Raw genomic sequence first — 12,682 nt, forward strand, 5'->3', positions numbered from 1 at the left:
TGGGTGAGTTTTCTGAGATCCTTTGAGATAGCCATTCCCCACTTTCTTCTTCTCTTTTTTTTTGTTTTGTTTTGTTTTGAAGAGCTCTAATTTGAAAGCCAATGTACCAGCAAGAGTTCCTGAATGGAAGGTGTCTTAGTGACAAACCCAAAAACGTGATTTTAATAGACAAATGCCAATTGACTGACAGTCCTGGGACAGCCCATTTGATTTCTTCTTTTATTAACTAAAGGACCCAACACAGATAATCTCTGGTGGGTCACTAGGATGTGGACTCCCTGGGGGAAGTCAGGACACCGCCCTACGTGTTCATCCTGTCTGCTTCTGAAGAAGACAGGGAACAGGGGCCTGCAAGCAGGGCCGCAGCAGTGTGCCCTGTTTTACTCCTTTTATCTCCAGGGCTCCTGGAACTGAGTTGTCACAGAATAGATAAAATCAATTCATATTCTGTTTGTGTAGCAAAAGTTTGGCTACCAAATAATGGTTAATTTAATAATCTGGTCAACTTAGAGATAATAAACAAAATATTAATATAAATGAATTAACTTTTCAAGCAAGAAATAAATTATTTGTTCATTCTTTCCAGAACCGCTTTTGAATACTGGGCTACATTGAGCATACGAATGAATGGCTGTCCCTGCACAGCGTGGTTGATGATAGAGCTGGACATGCTTGGGTTTTTTGTTTGTTTTTTGGCCAAATCGCCTGGCTTGTGGGATCTCAGTTCCCAGATCAGTGATTGAACCTGGTCCCAGTAGTGAAAACCTGGAATCCTAACCACTAGGCCACCAAGGAACTCCCTGCACATGCTTGGGGATCAGAGTCTCATCTCTCATGCTTATTTACGTGAGGTTACGTGTATGATGAGATAAAACACGTTCACCTACTTTATTTCTGTTCATCTTTCCGGAGTCCTCATCAGCACCGGCGAGGTCACATTACTGTTAATAATAAAACTTGCTGGGTTATCACCCCTCTTACATCACTACAGGGACTCCGTCTCTGGCCATATCTTCCACATTGACTGGACTGGATCCCTAGAAGGCCCCCTCCTGCCCTCACGCCTGGACTTTTGTTAGTGTCTGTGCCCGTGAATGGCTGGAGCATGCCCCCACCGTGCCCACAGTCATGAATGCCCTCCTCAGAAACTCAGCGTTCCTGACTAACACGCTGTTTCCCTCGCTTCCAATGAGAGACTGGACAGATGTTTTGTCCCTGACCCTATATTGCTATTTACTATTTAGGCCCCCAATACAGGCTGCGTTGTCTCATGAGGTCCCACCTGGAAACCGTCCTTTTAGTTCTTGTCTGCAGCTCCCTTTTCCACAGGGCTGACTCTCGAGCTGTGGTCTGGCTTCGGGACGGATGCTCACTCTCCCTTGCATGTGCCCCTGACTGCCCCTCGGGTGTGCACCCACAGAGTTCCCTCACCGTATCCAAGCAGCTCCTCCCCTCTCCCTCTTCACCTCCTGATCACCCACCACTGAGTTTACTGTACTTCACAGATGCTCTGCAGTTACTGTCCAATTAATACATCTGGTCTTCCCCGTTACAATCATATCTTTTCAGAGGATGAATAGCTTGCTGACTAGTGTATACAAGCAAAACTCTGGCTGGTGAATACAGAGACCTAATTTATTGTCTGGACACCACTTCCTAGTTATGTGAGCATCAGTAAATAAGACATGTAGGGGTTCAGTTGTCTTAGCAGGGAGTGGGCTCCATCCGCTCTGAATTCCCTTCATACTCTCTTATGAGTTTAGGGCTTCTGCATCCTTGCTTCGTACATGTCACAGAGCTCTGTGTTCTGGCAGCACCCAGTTACTGAGAGTCACTGGTGTCACTGGTCAGCATCGATACCAGTTAGGACTCATTATTAGTTCATTCATTTCGCAAACAATTACTAAACATCTACTACCAGCCAACTACTCTTCTGGGCACTGGGGATCTATTGGTGCACCAACAGACAAAATTGCAGCTATTACAGAAATTACGCCTTATCTTTAGGAGAGAGATACTACTTAATAAATAAATACGTGATTTAAAGCCAGATAGCAATTAGTGATGAAGACAGAGTAGGGCTGGTGGTGGAGGGTATGAGACATTAGGAGGAAGTATATGAAGTTATTGAGCAGCCCTGTGACTATCTGGGACCAGAACATCTCAGGCAGGGGGAGCAGCCAGTGCTAAGGCCCCAAGGCAGGTGCCTACTTGGTGGGTTTGGGGAATGGCAGGAAGCCCCATGAAGCTGGGGCTGAGAGGACGAGGACCAGGGGTAGGACAGGAGGCTGTGGAAGGGCCAGGGGTTGAGCTGTGAAAGTCTTGTGAGCTTGGCTGACGCATTTAAACTGTATCTGCATGAGATGAGAAGCCCCCCGGAGACTATAAGCAGGGAGGGACAGGATCTGATCTATGTTTTAAAAGGATAACTCTGCCTGGTGAGTAGTGAATAAGAAGGGAGGGATCGGCAAAAGAGTAGAAAGAGGAAGATCAATCAGGGGGTTTTAAAGAAGATAAGGACCTTGAAAGAGTTTCAGCAGTGCCATGAGGAAATCCTTGGTGTGATGAAGGGGTAAAGAAATCAGAGAAAAGGTATATAAAGAAAACTTCATTTCAACTACTGTCGATGGGGCTAAACTTAAGAGTCGTAGAATTTGCCTCCTTGGGTGAAATCCCATATTATCTTTATTTACTACCTATATTCCACGTTTTAGTATACAGATAGTTGAGGTAGAGATATCAATACTATTTCTGTATTCCTCCCTATTATTTTCCTGGACACCTCATCTACCACATTTCTATCTATATCACACCTGCTGTTCTCCGTAAGGCCTGATGTTACAGTGTCATCGGGCATCTTTCTCCTTTTCCCGCAAGTTTTACTTTATGATCCTCCTGAGAGTCTGGCCAAACGTGTGCTTCCTCCCCTACCCACGGGTACATTCCGTTTACTGCCACGCCCATCACTTTTGTCTGATAAACTATAGTTTCACAGACAAAATGCTGTGTTGTAGTAGCAAATACATAACCACTTTTTATTTTCTGCATTTTATTCCTGACCTTCTCTTCAGTGCTAGAAAGGATGAAAACCTCATCTGTGCTTCCACCGTGGTATCTTGTCCGAGCCGCCACTATCACAGGAGATGTGTCTCTTGCATGTTCTCCTGCCTGGGTCAAGTGTTTCAATATAAAACCAGACTGGGGGCCGTCGTGAGATAGGCGAGTCTTGGCTGTCTCTCAATGCTACCGTACAGTCCGAGAAGAAAGGAAACTTCTGAAATAACCATGTCAGGTTTCCGCCTAATCGCCTCCATTTTCCTTATTAGGATAAGACCCAGCACTGCAAACACTCCTCGTCCTCAGAGGGGTATGCCTGGGCATTCTCCTCTGCGCTCACTGAATTTGGAGCTACTGCATCCCAGAAGCGCCACCTACTTCCAAGAGCAAAGTTCTAACATCTTCCTTTTCCTTTTTTAAAAATTTTTTTGCATACGTCTTTAGCCTAGCATTAATTATTTCATTCTCAGCGTGTTCCTATTCACGGATTTTTGTCCTATCTAATCACTCATTCCAAACACATTCCGGATCATCATTCACTCTATTTCCTCACTGTCACCTCCTTAGCAATACCATCCTCCATTGGTAGCACAAGTAATTGGTGACTAACGCTTGTGGGTAACCATACACAGCACATAACTTCTAGCTCATTAAGACAAATTCTTTTGTATCCATGCATGGAAGATGTTCTAAGCCTTCTGCTTCCAGTACATATTGTTTTTTTGGTACTCACTCGTACCTGAATGAGCTAAAATGCAAGCTGACTATGGGCTGTAAGTAATCAACAATTAAATTCCAGGTTCTCCATCTCATCTGAACATCAAGCAGGCTAGAGCAGGTCCTGATGCTATCAGGAGCAAAGACTTCTGCCCACTCTCTTCTTTGAACTGAAAACCCTGTTCCCACCAGAATGAATCAGAGTCAAACAGGAGCATGGAGCTCTACCAAGCTAATTTAATTTGGAAAGCATGTCCCAGAGGGCACAGAAAAGAGGTATATTGGCACATGTGCTGGCTAACCAGCTGCCTTTGAAACATCTGTATCCATCTTGGATTGCATTTGGCCATAGTCCAGAGAAAATGTGGTTCTTTTTCTGCTCAGCTTTGTTTTGGTACCAGTGCATTAGGGAGTTTATCAAATATCCTTCCAGAGAAATATTTAAAATGAAACACCATTGCTTTGGAATGGCTGTAGGCACACACCTGCTTAAGGGGAAGGGGCTGCACTTAGTAACCTCTGGGGGACTTTTGAGGTCTTGGATCTGCTGAATTTCTACTTAACCTGAGTTATACCTAGCTGTTTCTTCTATAAAAATCACTCCCACAGGCCTCCCTTACTGGAAGAGAAATGAGCGGCCCCAAGCCTTTCTGTGATTGCTATTTTGGCACTATGTCTCCACCCATCTCTCTGTCCAGCTCATCTCAAAAGCTTGGTCCTGGGCCACATCAGAGTAGCCGGGCTCTGGTCCAGAGAGGCTGCACTGAAAGCCCTCTACTGCTCCTAAGGTGACTCCATTACACCCTGTCTCAAGGTCAGAGGGCACACGGGGTGGACCTGTGCCCCCCGCCCTTCCCCCCGCTGCCTACCTGCCTTCTGGTCTACATTCACCCCCATCATCTAGAAAAGGCATTTGGCTGTCTTTGCAGGGATCTGTTTCATTGCTTCAGCCTCAATGACAACAAAAACCCCTGGGGAAACAGCATGGCTGCAACAACAGTTTGTGTTGTGCAAGCTGCAAATGGCGGCAGAACATTTCAGCTCTGCTGACATGAGCCCCTGCGTTGCTAGCTCAGTTCATGAACAGTGTAGCTGAACTCAGACACATTAAAGCAACAGAAATCACCTTCAGATGAGACTTGGCACCAGGACTGTCTACCACTCAGCAGCCTTGCGCACGGCTGCGTGCTAAGCACAAGCACTTCCTTCCCTGCAAGTCCACCTGGCTCACGCTTTCCCTTTAAGGCAGTGGCTCCTGGCGAGGCACAGGGCAGAAGCTCGAGGCATAGATGCCTTCTCAGGCTCGGTTACATCAGGTCCCTGAATTACAATCTCCACAGAGTAACCCTGACATCCCATTGACACAAAAGACACAGAAAGGTCAGAAGCTCAGCAAAACTGAGGCGAAGGTAACCTTGTCAAACACAGGTCTGGGGTAAATGTTGATAAATGCTGGTTTCCACCTGTGTACACGGGCCTGCACATAACACACCCCTTCTTCCCATACAGCAGATTCAGTTTCCGGGTGACACAGCCCATTGGTGAGCAGTTTCACAGCCATGTAACCCTAGACATTTGCAGTCCCCGCCCCGCTACCCTCACTGCACAATTCCTGAATGCAAGCACGGCCTCAGTTCCAGGTACACGCACACACACACAATCAGAGAGGGGAACAAGCAACACCGATGCCTGCCACACCCCCATCACCCTCGTCTGCTGCAGCTTCCAACTCAAGACTCCAACTTTGCCCATCAGGCTGACAACTGACAACGCGAAGCCCCCCACCTCCCACCCCTCCAGGTTCCTGTATGTGCTGAATGAGCAGACTGCGTTCCAAACCCAGCATCTGGGGTGTAAGAACTCAGATCCGGGAGCTTATTTCAAGGTCAATTTGCTTCAGAATCAAAACCCATTTGCCATAAAGTAGAGAGATGCTAGGGAGAGGAGGAGGGCCTCGGGGAGGGGAGGCACAGTCATTAAAACGGCTGTCCGAAAACCACACACACACACACACACACACACACACACACACACACACACACACACACACCCCGGGGTATTTCTAAAACCCTATCTTCACCTGAGTTTCTCCGCATTCTCTCTGTCCCTGTGGCTTTTCTGAGCGGATGTGCTCAGCCAGCAGAGGAGTGGCGCTGGGGAAGAAGACTGTTTCTGTGTCTCGTCACCTTGGGTTAAAAAACAGAAGCCACCTCCCCTGGCACAGCTGCAGCCTGCCATCTCCTTCCGAGTCACCAGGCCATTACTAAACTATTACCAGTTCCTTGCAGACATTTTCCAGCCAGGGACAGATTTCTTTGAGCCTAGGAGTAAGGCTCAGGGTGTCAGGAAGAATTGGCAGTGGCAATTTTCACCTCATTGTCAAATTGTTTCCTCTGTTTTGTGGTGGCCTGGCTCTCCCGGCCCTGTGCCTGCGGTCATTTCCTATTCCCTAGTTTTGAGAAATATTTCTTTTTCCTCCATCCTTGAACTCCCAAACCCTGTCCCTGGGCAGTGAGGGTCTGCACTGAGCAGTCTGCCCGACACTGCTGTGGTTGGAGGAGAAGAAAGGGGTGCAGGAACGTGGCACAGGAGAGGAGGGCAGGGGGAGTGGGCACTGTCCCCCCACATTGTCTCACCAGCCTGCCATGGACACAATCTATTCTTCGCTTCATTATTTGCACAGATGAGTTGTATCCCCGGAAGAACAGGCTCTGTAAAAGCATGAAAACGAGGAAGCCGTCAAGAGCAGCAAGGAACAGTGGTTAGTTAGCTTGTGAGGGCTCCTCCACTGAAGGCTGGGCAAGGAAGTGAAGAAAAGCCAATCTCCTGAACACACTCATCCAAGTGCCCCACCTGCTCCTCTTGGGGACCGATGCTGCATATGTAGACGACAGTCTCCACCTCGGCTCCCATGGGTCCCACACAGGAATACGCAGGCCATCCCCAGGTCATGGCCAAAGGTAGCAGATGCCCACCTCGCTCACCTGCCCCAGCGCTGGCCTGTCTGTTCTTCAGCTGATTCAGCAGTTCCTCAGTGACCCCGGGGTATGTACATGCTCAGCACCATGCGGGGTGCCAAAGGTCTTACAGAAGAAGCCTGGGACAAAACCCTGCTTCCTGGGAGCGGGGAGCTCCCAGAAGCCACAGCTGAGGCATCCTGTGCACCAGCGGGAGCCCCGGTTTACCAAGAGCTTACTGTGAGCCAGGCGCGGTGCTCAGCTTTGAACGCCACCCCCTGGCCCTGTGAAGCAGACATTATCACCATCCCCGTATTGCTGAGGAGGAAACCGAGGTCATGAGAGTCTTAGTAACTTGATCCAGTTCTCAGAGTGAGTAGGTTCTGAAGAGCCAGTATTACAACCTGGGTTGCTCAGACTCTAAGTTCCGCATCCAAGTGTTTAACCATGGTGGGTGCTGCCTCAGGGAAGCTGGGTCACTACTTTGACTAGGAGTGTATCTGCTTACCAGCACTTTGTGATGGAAAGAGAGGTTGAAGGTGAAAAACCTCCATCTGGCTGCACGACCTCCTGCTCCACCAGCTCACAAGGTTAGGGGTGGGGAAATAGAGCAGAAGGAGGGGTGTGGCCTGGAGTCGGATCTGAGGGGAGGAGCTGGAAGGGGGCTTGGCCTGGGAGCTGGATCTGAAGGAGGAGCCTGAAGGGGACGCAGATGCAGGCCAGGTGCTTCCAAAACAACACGTTCCAAATCCGAGCTTCTCCTCCAATTTCATAATCATGGTGGACATTCTACGGCTGAAACATTTTTTTTGTGCTGAGACCTGGGACAGACGATGGCAGTTTTGTAACCCAGGGCACCTTGAAACAAGACCTGACAAAGCAGTGACAATCTCAGTGAAAAGTCACCCTGAGCCAGCCTGGACACCTAGGCTAAGTCTCGCGGAAGAGCTTCAGACCAGCCTCGGGGGACAACTTCCAGCTCCCTGGCCGCAGTTCCAGGACCTTCCTCGGGGAGGCCCCTTCCTAGGGTGAGTGAGGGTCCATGGCCCATGTGTCCACCACGCTCCACACCGGCCCCTCAACTCCTGTGGGAACATCAGCAGCTTTGCCCCACTTGGGAAGAACAAGAGATCAAAAGAAAAAAAAAAAAAAACCTGACCCAATTTTGGGAAAGTGCTTATTTCCAGCGCAGATCTGTAATTGCTAATAGCAGGGTTGGCACGGGCAGTGGGGCCCCAGTGGACGAGGGGCAGGAACTCCTTCCGACTCTGCGCAGGCCTCGGGGCGCCAGGGCATGTACAGGAACTGCTCTCTGGTCAGGTCACGCCAGGGATAGCTCTAGAAGTAGGGCCCTGTGACTGACCCGCAGTCCCTGCCTATGAGAAGGGAGCTCCCCACACGCGTCCTCCTGGTTCTAGGCCGGCCAGTCATCAGCCCAGAATCCTGGTGACACTTTGCAAGCACAGACTCTCCGCGTCATGTTGCACCTGTGTTAAGAGGCACTCAACGTCCAGTGATGACATGGCGTTTGAGGTTTTCTGCAAAGCAGGGAGGGACGTGAGGGAGACATGTCTGCACGGGAGAAATGGGCACTTCACAGGCAAAGAGAGAGCGCGGGTTAGGAGAAGGCAGGGCTGGCAATCACTGCTCACTAGAGCACCTGTGCTTCCCCAGCCCCAGAGTCCAGGCTGGTGCGCGATGCTCTCTCAGGTCTTCTCCAGCCTTGTGATAGTGGAGCACTCAGCGACCTCTGGGTGGAGACTCTACTGAAGTGAAAAGACCTCAGGTCCCACAGGCTGCGTGGCTTTAGGTAAACACTTAACTTCTCTGAGTCTCAGTTTCTTCTGTGAACCAGGAATGGTAAAAATATCTCCCAGAGGCACAGTGAGGATTCAGCATGACCACAGATGTGCAGGGGACCTCGTATAATTATAAATTCTAGTCCAGAGACTTCACTGTGAGCATGCCAGGCTGTGGGCAAACTAGGAACAGCCTTGTGTCCACAGTCTGTGAGTGAGGCCATCAGGGGTCCGATCGTGAGAGTGACCTAGGAGCTTCAAGGGCAAGGACAGTAGCAAGACCTGTAGGCTGATGGCTGGACCCCAAAGAGACTCTTATAGCAAGAAGTGGGCCAGATGGGAAAGCGAGAGGCCCTGTAAAGGAAGCAGGGGTTGGGAACAGAAGCTTGAATGAAGACCTTCTGGGGAGGGACAGACCAGGAGTCCCCCCTGAGGGCAGCCGAGGCTCCATGTCCTCAGATGGGCCTGGTCCCCAGGACACAAGCTTCAGCTTAGGGAGATGGCATCAGATGTCATTCATTTCCTCTGCTTGCTTGGACTGGGGTGAGGCTGAGCCAGGGGTGTCACCGCAACACTCTTGCAGCAGAAGCCAAGGGAGAGGGCGACGGACTGGCCACGGGGGACACAGCAGGGAGAGGGTTGAGCTTCCTCCCCTTCTGGGCATGGTCCTGAGCCAAGAGAGGATGCTGTCCTATCCATGGAGTCTGCGGCTCGCCTTACTCTGGCGTGGCTGGGTAAACTTGAGTTCCACCACGTTAACCTGAGCCACGGAAGTGTTTCACCTCCTACACTGTTGTCGGTAGTTTAGCGTTTGATAAACATGTGAGGTGACAATGTAAAGTGCTTCATCTGTAACTGTCGGCAATTGCAATTCAATTTAACTCAATAAGCACGTGCTTGATATCTAATATGCATCCATTTCTCTTCCTGAGCTCTGCTTCCTTCCATGAAACTTTGCACATTTTTGGATAGACTTTGGGCTGAAAACATTTATTCATACATTTCAATAGCTTGGCGATGCATTACAGCAGCCAAAATCCTTTCACATCAAACATTGAGATGAACATTCTAAACAGTTCTCGTACATTTTGTATGACTCTAGTGTATTAGTTATCCATCACTGCATAACGAATCAGCCCAAATCTTAGTGGCTTTGACTATGAGAATCCTTTATTATCTCTCACAGTTTCTGTGGAATGAATTCAGGAGCAGCTTGGCTGGGAAGTTCCGGTTCAGGGTCACTTATGAGGTTGACGTCTACTGTGTGTGGGGCTGAAGTCATCCTCAGGATTGGCTGGGGCTGGAGGACCACTTCCAAGGTGGCCCGCTTATGTGGCTGCCACGTTCGGGCTGCTGGTTGACAGGGGTCATGTTGGGTGTGCTTCTGGCGTAGGGGTGGCTTCCCCCCAAGCAAGTGATACAAGAGATCAAGGCAACACAGGCAATGCCTTTTATGACCAAGCCTCTGAAGCCGCATCCCATCGATTCCTCCATAATCTAGCATACGGTTAGCCCCGATTCACTGCGGAAAGAGACTACACAGGGTGTGCATTCCAGGAGGTGGGGGTCACTGGGGCTCACCTCCAAGGCTGGCTACCACAACTAGCTATTAACCTTTGGAATCTCCTTTTCGACTATCTTCAGAGGCATACGTTCACGTACACAGACACAAATAGACAAGACTAGCTCTGTGTGGGAAAAGTCTCAGTTGACATATTTTAGTGGTTCTGTCAACTTCTGGTCCATCACCCCGTTCCAGTTCAGTCCAGCCCTGCGCTCCTTCCTAACGCCTGCCTTTTCTCTTTCATTCCCTCCTGGTCCCAGCTCTGGTTGCTGCTGCAGGACCAGTGTATGGTCAGCTCCTTTTGAATTGCAAACCTTTTGTCTTCCCTCCTTGCTCTTTTCCTTTTTCCATACATAAGTGGATTCCCCTTTGATCAATTGTTCTCTGGGTCCCAAAGCAATATGATTCCACACAGAGGAGCAGGAGAGGCAAAGAGCCAGAGGATTTATACTGTAATTGCCAAAGTCATGTGCATCTGCAGAGTGTAGCACATGACTATAAAATGTTATCATATGTGCAGGCACCAGCACTTAGCTCTGCACAGATCCAAGGTGCCATTTGAAGTTCAATTTTTAATTGTATTTCTCCACCTACTTGTGCTGGGATGTCGGGTTATTACCTCACGCTTAGCATATTTAAGTAAAGCCAGATTCATCTTCCTCCTAAAGTCAGCTTCTCATCCTGACCAACATTTTTCTGCTCATGTTTCCACCTAAAAAGGGACAAAGATTGAAAGGCTTGATGTCTGATTAGCTTGCTGTGACCCACTTTGCCCTGTTTTACACATGGTGGCCAGCGCTGAACTGCTGCTCTTCCCATCCCTCTTTCCTTCTCATCACCACCTCTGTCCTGGTTTCGTTCACCTCTCAACACATTATCTGCATCAGTATCCCAAGATGGCTGGCCACTCCTCCTGCCTCCAATACAAGAGATTCTGCATGCCTTGACCAGATCAATTTTTCTTAAATGCCACTTTCATCACTTCATCTTTCTGCTCAAAATACCTTTCAGTATTTTTCCACTGATGTCAGGATGAAGTCTAAATTCCTCAGCCTGGCACATATTCGCTCCAGGGTATATTTCAACTCACATGTCACTTGCACCAACCTGAGGACACTCACCCTTGCCTCTACTCAGAATGTTCTCCGTTCCTGGTGTTGCCCCGCCCCTGCCCATCGCCCCAAGCTCTTGCCCTTGTTAAACTCCAACCTCAGTTATTGTTGGCTCTGCTCATTTGCCCGTGTTTAACCTTTTATTAAAGTTAAGCTCTTCTTGCTCTGGGGGCAGAGCTTAAAAACTAGTCTTCTTGTAGACTAGACCCTGGGTCTTCTCCACACCTGAGCAACTGTTCTATGTATAAGAAGATTTCAGTACTCATTTGCTAAGGAATTCTGTGGGCCAAAACCCCAACAAAAGCCCCAGAAACAAGGTTTTTAATTAATTCCTTTCTTCGTCTTCTGTGTCAACAGCTACCTTGGGTGGAAATGGCTGGGTTTCCCATCATGGTTTAAACCCGAAACCCTGGCTTCTGCATCAGTGAGGGGCATGGCAGCCCCCCACCTCCCAGCATCTACTCTGCCTCTGTTTCTGCATTAGTGAGGGGCATGGAAGCATCCCCCCACCTCCCAGCATCTACTCTGCCTCTGTTTCTGCATCAGTGAGGGGTGTGGCAGCCCCCCACCTCCCAGCATCTACTCTGCCTCTGTTTCTGCATCAGTGAGGGGCGTGGCAGCATCCCCCGACCCCCAGCACAGGAGAGGGATTCCATCTACTCTGCCACCCCTGATGCCCCAGGCGCATTGGTTTGTTTGCACTGGGCTTATGTTCTCTCTCAGTTTACCCACTTTATTGTTTGACAATCTAACAATTCTTTTTGGTGCCAATGGCAAGTGTCCTGTTTAGGACTACCCACTGTGGGAAGCTGGAGTAATTTGTGCTTGTACATGTTTGTTTTCCACAAGATGCTGCTCGAGTGATAATGCCAGACTATGCAAGTGACTGAAACAAAGGAATGTGTTTCTCCTGCTTCCAGGGGCACAGACTCCCACCTCCTTTGCTAGATGAAGGGATGAAGGCAAGAGGAAGACAGGCTTCGCGTGATCCGCTGTCCTCTGAAAGAGGAAAACCTATGTTTGGCTTCTTCTCCCTGAGAGAGAACAGTGACCTTCAGCCCACATCCTAATTAGCATTTATATTAAGTGAACTAGGGACTGGGTGGAAGGGTTGAAGACAGAGACATATTTTGGCTGTTAGGGAGGAGAGAATAAAGGGGAGCAGTTATTTACTCCTCTAGTCAATAAGGATCTGTTAAGTGCCAGACCCAGGGACTAGCATTGTTATTCATACAAAAAAAAAAAAAACAAACAAAAAAAACCCAACCAAGAAATAAATCCAGCTCAAATGCAAACCACAGTCTGCTTTTTCAGTGCCTTGCCCCATCAAGAAGCCTTCGATCTTCTTTGGATTAAGTCAGAGGCTGTTGATGGAAACCCAGGCTGAGTCACAGTCAGGTACCCACACAGCATGAAAGCGGATGCGAAGGAGATTGAAATAGGAGGTGGAGGCGGCTTAGGTCATAGCTTCCATTA

General features: G+C 49.0%; 1 protein-coding gene across 4 annotated transcripts in view; it reads right to left on the minus strand.

Moving 5' to 3' along the window:
- Nucleotides 1-12,682, minus strand: part of NTM (neurotrimin) — a 926,305-nt gene that overhangs the window by 692,936 nt on the left and 220,687 nt on the right. The gene's annotated exons all lie outside the window — the stretch shown is intronic.

The sequence above is a fragment of the Hippopotamus amphibius genome, chromosome 9, assembly GCF_030028045.1.
Source record: "Hippopotamus amphibius kiboko isolate mHipAmp2 chromosome 9, mHipAmp2.hap2, whole genome shotgun sequence".
NCBI lineage: Eukaryota > Metazoa > Chordata > Mammalia > Artiodactyla > Hippopotamidae > Hippopotamus > Hippopotamus amphibius.